The following is a 9,169-nucleotide window of genomic DNA, read 5'->3' on the forward strand; positions in this document are numbered from 1 at the left end:
CAGGCTATGGTCAACCTGTTGATGGATTATAATGTTGATACAGGCTATGGTCAACCTGTTGATGGTACCTGAACAGCATATCTGTGTCTGTCTGCTAAGCCTTTTTTAAGTCGTCTTTATGGAGACATTCTATAGTGTTGTTATGTAGTCTGTAGTCCCAGCCACGTCAGCACTTTATAGCAGATAGAGACCCTGGAGTTGAACATCAGTGACTTTATAGCAGGTAGAGACCCTGGAGTTGAACATCAGTGACTATAGCAGGTAGAGACCCTGGAGTTGAACATCAGTGACTTTATAGAAAGGTAGAGACCCTGGAGTTGAACATCAGAGACTTTATAGCAGGTAGAGACCCTGGAGTTGAACATCAGTGACTTTATAGCAGGTAGAGACCCTGGAGTTGAACATCAGAGACTTCATAGCAGGTAGAGACACTGGAGTTGAACATCAGAGACTTTATAGCAGGTAGAGACACTGGAGTTGAACATCAGAGACTTTATAGCAGGTAGAGACACTGGAGTTGAACATCAGTGACTTTATAGCAGGTAGAGACCCTGGAGTTGAACATCAGAGACTTTATAGCAGGTAGAGACACTGGAGTTGAACATCAATGACTTTATAGCAGATAGAGACCCTGGAGTTGAAGATCAGTGACTTTATAGCAGATAGAGACCCTGGAGTTGAAGATCAGTGACTTTATAGCAGATAGAGACACTGGAGTTGAACATCAGAGACTTTATAGCAGATAGAGATCCTGGAGTTGAACATCAGTGACTTTATAGCAGGTAGAGACCCTGGAGTTGAACATCAGAGACTTTATAGCAGGTAGAGACCCTGGAGTTGAACATCAGTGACTTTATAGCAGGTAGAGACCCTGGAGTTGAACATCAAACACTGATTGAACAGAAAACCACCGACAGAGCATGTCTTGTCTGTCTGCAGCAGTAGTCACAACAGGGCTGTCATTAAATTTGTTTTATTAAATTTTTATTAAATTTTATACTATTAGAAGTGATAGACCTGTAATGATGGCCGCACAATACAGAATACCCAGCACACAAATAGCACAGGATCTAAAGTGCAGGCACAAACAGAGAAGCCCTCTAGATTGTGGATCACAGCCACATGTTGCTCGGGACTGCTTGTGGATCTCAGTCACAGGATGCTAGGGACCGCTTGTAGATCGCAGCCACAGGTAAATTATGGATTACCAATTAGAGAGCTAGAATCACTTGAACTATTATTGATGGAGGGAGAGATGGAGAGGGAGGTGGAGAGGGAGAGGGGGAGGGAGAGGTGGAGGGGGAGAGGGAGAGAGAGAAGGTGAGGTGGATGGGGAGGTGGAGGGGGAGAGGGAGAGGGGGAGGGTGAGGGGGAGAGAGAGAGAGAGAAAATAGTAACCATCATACAGTACTCAAATCAAATCACATTTGATTAGTCACATGCGCCTAATACAACAGGTGTAGTAGACCTTACAGTGAAATGCTTACTTACGAGCCCCTAACCAACAATGCAGTTAAAAAAAATATGGATAAGAATAAGAAATAACAGTAACAAGCAATTAAAGAGCAGCAATAAAATAACAATAGCGAGACTATATACAGGGGGTACCAGTTAGTCGAGGAAGTTGAGGTAATATGTACATGTAGGTAGAGTTATTAAAGTGACTATGCATAGATGATAACAACAGAGAATAGCAGCGGTGTAAAAGAGGGGGGGGGGGGGGGGGGGGCAGCAAAGCAAATAGCCTGGGTAGCCATTTGATTAGATGTTCAGGAGTCTTATGGCTTGGGGGTAGAAGCTGTTTAGAATCCTCTTGGACTCCAACATTAATGTCATCCAGGCAGCTTCTGCCAAAGTGTGGTCTCTGTCTGGTCTGACACTACCCAGGAGGAGCTGTCTGTCTGGTCTGACACTACCCAGGAGGAGCTGTCTGTCTGGTTTGACACTACCCGGGAGGAGCTGTCTGTCTGGTCTGACACTACCCAGGAGGAGCTCTCTGTGTCTGTCTGGTCTGACACTACCCAGGAGGAGCTGTCTGTCTGGTCTGACACTACCCAGGAGGAGCTGTCTGTCTGGTCTGACACTACCCAGGAGGAGCTGTCTGTCTGGTCTGACACTACCCAGGAGGAGCTGTCTGTCTGGTCTGACACTACCCAGGAGGAGCTGTCTGTCTGGTCTGACACTACCCAGGAGGAGCTGTCTGTGTCTGTCTGGTCTGACACTACCCAGGAGGAGCTGTCTATCTCTGTCTGGTCTGACACTACCCAGGAGGAGCTGTCTATCTCTGTCTGGTCTGACACTACCCAGGAGGAGCTGTCTGTGTCTGTCTGGTCTGACACTACCCAGGAGGAGCTGTCTATCTCTGTCTGGTCTGACACTACCCAGGAGGAGCTGTCCTGTGTCTGTCTGGTCTGACACTACCCAGGAGGAGCTGTCTGTCTGGTCTGACACTACCCAGGAGGAGCTCTCTGTCTCTGTCTGGTCTGACACTACCCAGGAGGAGCTGTCTGTCTGGTCTGACACTACCCAGGAGGAGCTCTCTGTCTCTGTCTGGTCTGACGCTACCCAAGAGGAGAGAGACAAGAAGGTGTTTATGCACAAGGGCCCGATTCCGACTTATGAATTTATTCCTTTCCTAGGCACTTCTCAGAAGTTGGTATTCAGACTTACCTTATGCAGACGCATAACTGGCTTTGCAGGCGTGGCTCCCTTGCGGGCGTTGAATAAATGTAATTCAACCACTTACAAACCCTCTCTCACTTGCTGGCCAACAGATTTTTCAATCAATAGAGTTCTCAGTACATTTATCCAAAGCCATCCCTTTACGGTGTACCGTTAATTAGAATATGGTCGACAGACTAGAATACGTAGGGAGAACAGGTTCAGAATATTAGGGATCCATTTTTTTTTAAAAGCCATCTAAAATATCTGCATATTTGTCTCCGTTTCAACACCAAGTGGTAGATTTAAAATAAAATAAAAAATGCTCTCATTATTTAGGCACATTTTAGGGTTAGGAAGGTATGTATTAATAATTAAAAACAGGTTTGGAGATCTCTAAGTACTATAATATATTGATAAATCAAAAATACAGTGGAAATGTGTCACATTCAGTTCTTCAACCCAATGATTAACGTTGGAAGATTAGTGTACATAGAATTATAATAGGTAGAATAGTGTACAATAGCAGGCTATATCCTCCTCTACTAACCATAGAACTGTGTGATGACACAGCCAAGTATTGCACTGTGTCAGGGTCAAATTGCAAAATGTATTTTATTTATTTATATATATATATATATATATATATATATATATATATATATATATATATATATATATATACAGTGGGGAGAACAAGTATTTGATACACTGCCGATTTTGCAGGTTTTCCTACTTACAAAGCATGTAGAGGTCTGTAATTTTTATCATAGGTACACTTCAACTGTGAGAGACGGAATCTAAAACAAAAATCCAGAAAATCACATTGTATGATTTTTAAGTAATTAATTTGCATTTTATTGCATGACGTAAGTATTTGATACATCAGAAAAGCAGAACTTAATATTTGGTACAGAAACCTTTGTTTGCAATTACAGAGATCATACGTTTCCTGTAGTTCTTGACCAGGTTTGCACACACTGCAGCAGGGATTTTGGCCCACTCCTCCATACAGACCTTCTCCAGATCCTTCAGGTTTCGGGGCTGTCGCTGGGCAATATGGACTTTCAGCTCCCTCCAAAGATTTTCTATTGGGTTCAGGTCTGGAGACTGGCTAGGCCACTCCAGGACCTTGAGATGCTTCTTACGGAGCCACTCCTTAGTTGCCCTGGCTGTGTGTTTCGGGTCGTTGTCATGCTGGAAGACCCAGCCACGACCCATCTTCAATGCTCTTACTGAGGGAAGGAGGTTGTTGGCCAAGATCTCGCGATACATGGCCCCATCCATCTTCCCCTCAATACGGTGCAGTCGTCCTGTCCCCTTTGCAGAAAAGCATCCCAAAAGAATGATGTTTCCACCTCCATGCTTCACGGTTGGGATGGTGATCTTGGGGTTGTACTCATCCTTCTTCTTCCTCCAAACACGGCGAGTGAAGTTTAGACCAAAAAGCTCAATTTTTGTCTCAACAGACCACATGACCTTCTCCCATTCCTCCTCTGGATCATCCAGATGGTCATTGGCAAACTTCAGACGGGCCAGGGGGACCTTGCGTGCGCTGCAGGATTTTAATCCATGACGGCGTAGTGTGTTACTAATGGTTTTCTTTGAGACTGTGGTCCCAGCTCTCTTCAGGTCATTGACCAGGTCCTGCCGTGTAGTTCTGGCTGATCCCTCACCTTCCTCATGATCATTGATGCCCCACGAGGTGAGATCTTGCATGGAGCCCCAGACCGAGGGTGATTGACCATCATCTTGAACTTCTTCCATTTTCTAATAATTGCGCCAACAGTTGTTGCCTTCTCACCAAGCTGCTTGCCTATTGTCCTGTAGCCCATCCCAGCCTTGTGCAGGTTTACAATTTTATCCCTGATGTCCTTACACAGCTCTCTGGTCTTGGCCATTGTGGAGAGGTTGGAGTCTGTTTGATTGAGGTTGTGGACAGGTGTCTTTTATACAGGTAACGAGTTCAAACAGGTGCAGTTAATACAGGTAATGAGTGGAGAACAGGAGGGCTTCTTAAAGAAAAACTAACAGGTCTGTGAGTGCCGGAATTCTTACTGGTTGGTAGGTGATCAAATACTTATGTCATGCAATAAAATGCAAATTAATTACTTAAAAATCATACAATGTGATTTTCTGGATTTTTGTTTTAGATTCCGTCTCTCACAGTTGAAGTGTACCTATGATAAAAATTACAGACCTCTACATGCTTTGTAAGTAGGAAAACCTGCAAAATCGGCAGTGTATCAAATACTTGTTCTCCCCACTGTATATATATATACAGTGGGGAGAACAAGTATTTGATACACTGCCGATTTTGCAGGTTTTCCTACTTACAAAGCATGTAGAGGTCTGTAATTTTTATCATAGGTACACTTCAACTGTGAGAGACGGAATCTAAAACAAAAATCCCGAAAATCACATTGTATGATTTTTAAGTAATTAATTAGCATTTTATTGCATGACATAAGTATTTGATACATCAGAAAAGCAGAACTTAATATTTGGTACTGAATCCTTTGTTTGCAATTACAGAGATCATACGTTTCCTGTAGTTCTTGACCAGGTTTGCACACACTGCAGCAGGGATTTTGGCCCACTCCTCCATACAGACCTTCTCCAGATCCTTCAGGTTTCGGGGCTGTCGCTGGGCAATACGGACTTTCAGCTCCCTCCAAAGATTTTCTATTGGGTTCAGGTCTGGAGACTGGCTAGGCCACTCCAGGACCTTGAGATACTTCTTACGGAGCCACTCCTTAGTTGCCCTGGCTGTGTGTTTCGGGTCGTTGTCATGCTGGAAGACCCAGCCACGACCCATCATCAATGCTCTTACTGAGGGAAGGAGGTTGTTGGCTAAGATCTCGCAATACATGGCCCCATCCATCCTCCCCTCAATACGGTGCAGTCGTCCTGTCCCCTTTGCAGAAAAGCATCCCCAAAGAATGATGTTTCCACCTCCATGCTTCACGGTTGGGATGGTGTTCTTGGGGTTGTACTCATCCTTCTTCTTCCTCCAAACACGGCGAGTGGAGTTTAGACCAAAAAGCTCTATTTTTGAATCATCAGACCACATGACCTTCTCCCATTCCTCCTCTGGATCATCCAGATGGTCATTGGCAAACTTCAGACGGGCCTGGACATGCGCCTGCTTGAGCAGGGGGACCTTGTGTGCGCTGCAGGATTTTAATCCATGACGGCGTAGTGTGTTACTAATGGTTTTCTTTGAGACTGTGGTCCCAGCTCTCTTCAGGTCATTGACCAGGTCCTGCCGTGTAGTTCTGGGCTGATCCCTCACCTTCCTCATGATCATTGATGCCCCACGAGGTGAGATCTTGCATGGAGCCCCAGACCGAGGGTGATTGACCATCATCTTGAACTTCTTCTATTTTCTTCTATTTTCTAATAATTGCGCCAACAGTTGTTGCCTTCTCACCAAGCTGCTTGCCTATTGTCCTGTAGCCCATCCCAGCCTTGTGCAGGTCTACAATTTTATCCCTGATGTCCTTACACAGCTCTCTGGTCTTGGCCATTGTGGAGAGGTTGGAGTCTGTTTGATTGAGTGTGTGGACAGGTGTCTTTTATGCAGGTAACGAGTTCAAACAGGTGCAGTTAATACAGGTAATGAGTGGAGAACAGGAGGGCTTCTTAAAGAAAAACTAACAGGTCTGTGAGAGCCGGAATTCTTACTGGTTGGTAGGTGATCAAATACTTATGTCATGCAATAAAATGCAAATGAATTACTTAAAAATCATACAATGTGATTTTCTGGATTTTTGTTTTAGATTCCGTCTCTCACAGTTGAAGTGTACCTATGATAAAAATTACAGACCTCTACATGCTTTGTAAGTAGGAAAACCTGCAAAATCGGCAGTGTATCAAATACTTGTTCTCCCCACTGTATATATATATTACTAATGATACTCAGCAACAACGACGTGGTCGTGACGGCGTTTACAGAGGACGGAAATGAAGGTAAATGAAACAATGTAATTAAATGGAATGATAATGTAGGCTACACCAACTGAAAGGAACTAACCGTTTAAATTGGCAGTTAAATATGTGTGGTTATTAGGACCTACTGACGGTCGACAGTGGTATTTTAACATGATAGAAACGAGGAGACAGAGAAAGTCGGGGTAGCCTACAATTACAACATTCCAGAGTGCCCATACCTGCAAGTTAAAAGGCTGTACAATGTCAAACCTGCATAATGACACAGCATGTCATACAATGTATTTTTTTAAATGTTATCTTTATTTAACTAGGCAAGTCAGTTACAAACAAATTCTTATTTTCAATGGCAGCCTACAGTGGGTTAACTGCCTTGTTCAGGGACGGAACAACAGATGTTTTCCTTGTCAGCTCAGGGATTCAATCTTGCAACCTTCCGGTTACTAGTCCAACACTCTAACCACTAGGCTACCTGCTGGTTACTAGTCCAACACTCTAACCACTAGGCTACCTGCTGGTTACTAGTCCAACACTCTAACCACTAGGCTACCTGCTGGTTACTAGTCCAACACTCTAACCACTAGGCTACCTGCTGGTTACTAGTCCAACACTCTAACCACTAGGCTACCTGCTGGTTACTAGTCCAACACTCTAACCACTAGGCTACCTGCTGGTTACTAGTCCAACACTCTAACCACTAGGCTACCTGCTGGTTACTAGTCCAACACTCTAACCACTAGGCTACCTGCTGGTTACTAGTCCAACACTCTAACCACTAGGCTACCTGCTGGTTACTAGTCCAACACTCTAACCACTAGGCTACCTACTGGTTACTAGTCCAACACTCTAACCACTAGGCTACCTGCTGGTTACTAGTCCAACACTCTAACCACTAGGCTACCTGCTGGTTACTAGTCCAACACTCTAACCACTAGGCTACCTGCTGGTTACTAGTCCAACACTCTAACCACTAGGCTACCTGCTGGTTACTAGTCCAACACTCTAACCACTAGGCTACCTGCTGGTTACTAGTCCAACACTCTAACCACTAGGCTACCTACTGGTTACTAGTCCAACACTCTAACCACTAGGCTACCTGCTGGTTACTAGTCCAACACTCTAACCACTAGGCTACCTGCTGGTTACTAGTCCAACACTCTAACCACTAGGCTACCTACTGGTTACTAGTCCAACACTCTAACCACTAGGCTACCTACTGGTTACTAGTCCAACACTCTAACCACTAGGCTACCTGCTGGTTACTAGTCCAACACTCTAACCACTAGGCTACCTGCCACCACAACAGATTTATTGTGGGAAAATTGATATGCTTAATTTATTTATTGCTGCCATATGACTGGTTTCACATTTGTCTCCAGCAATTATATGGTTCAATAGATCTAAAACAAGCGTCAATTAGATTGACATTTTCCTAATCCAAAAACGCATTACTCAAATACCTAACTCTTGTCGATAGCTCTTATCAAGTTGGTGTTATTTCAATCTGGGGAAGAAAAAAAATTATGAGATACTTTTCCCACGTTTTATGAATGGTTTCCTTGCACATAAAGGTGGTAGAAATGATGAGGGAATGAAGTCAAGGTCAGAATAGCATGTATCTGTAGACGCTCCTTCATGTATTCAATCTCCACCCAAAACGAGTAGTGTGTGAATAGCACGGATGTGAATCCAAATAGGGGCCATGGCTTTTACTAGACAATTTGCCTAAAAGGACGTTCAATTCCCTAAATCACTTATTAAGATGATGTAATGTCAACTCCAGATGGCCTGTATGTATTATCACTGTCTCATTACTGCCTTGTACAATAAATTCATCATGTGTAGACTAACTCCGATTTCTCTCAAAATAACAGCGATCGTGTATTAATTTACTTAATAGTGATAAAATGCTTTATTCTGTGATTGATCAATAACTAAACTACAGTACTTACAGGGGAAGCTCAGGAATGTACCATTTAGATGTTAGAGGATTGCTCACCCTTGAAAGTAGTCTTTATGCCCCATTCACTTCCATTGAGTGTTATAGCTAGTAGTAGCTGTAGTAGTTTGTGTTTAGCTGTTTGAAGAAAACCGATCCATGGATAACTGTTTCTCCTGGCCCATAGATGACTTTCAGGGTGAGGAACCCCACGGAACATCAAGGTGTAGACTTCTGAAGCTCCCCCTTTTACTCTGTATATTTACTCTGTAGACATCGATGTACATTCTGTCAATTCACAATGAAGATATCTATAGTGTACGTGACAAGGTGAATACTTGAGCTGTATATAATAATTGTATATTTTGAGATATTTCCGATTTTTGTACGTAATGTACCCTTATTGTGTCTGTAGATTTACGACGTAAAAGATATTAGTGTGAAATTGTTGTTTTCAATCCAAAATAACTGGAGAGATTGTACTTTGGTGTGTGTGTCTGTGTGCGTGCTCTTGTGTGTGAGTGAGTATGTGGTGTGCTTACGTGTGTGTGTGTGTGTGTGTGTGTGTGTGTGTGTGTGTGTGTGTGTGTGTGTGTGTGTGTGTGTGTGTGTGTGTGT

The 9,169-nt window shown here is 43.5% G+C and overlaps 1 long non-coding RNA gene across 1 annotated transcript; it reads left to right on the forward strand.

The window, feature by feature from the left end:
* The first annotated feature begins 1,368 nt into the window (after positions 1 to 1,368).
* LOC139543087 (uncharacterized) lies at positions 1,369 to 3,270 on the forward strand. Its single transcript, XR_011668597.1, has 2 exons — positions 1,369 to 1,998; positions 2,164 to 3,270. It is a non-coding gene; the product is annotated as an uncharacterized lncRNA (long non-coding RNA).
* Positions 3,271 to 9,169: the final 5,899 nt, after the last annotated feature.

The sequence above is a fragment of the Salvelinus alpinus genome, chromosome 17 (assembly GCF_045679555.1).
Source record: "Salvelinus alpinus chromosome 17, SLU_Salpinus.1, whole genome shotgun sequence".
Lineage (NCBI taxonomy): Eukaryota > Metazoa > Chordata > Actinopteri > Salmoniformes > Salmonidae > Salvelinus > Salvelinus alpinus.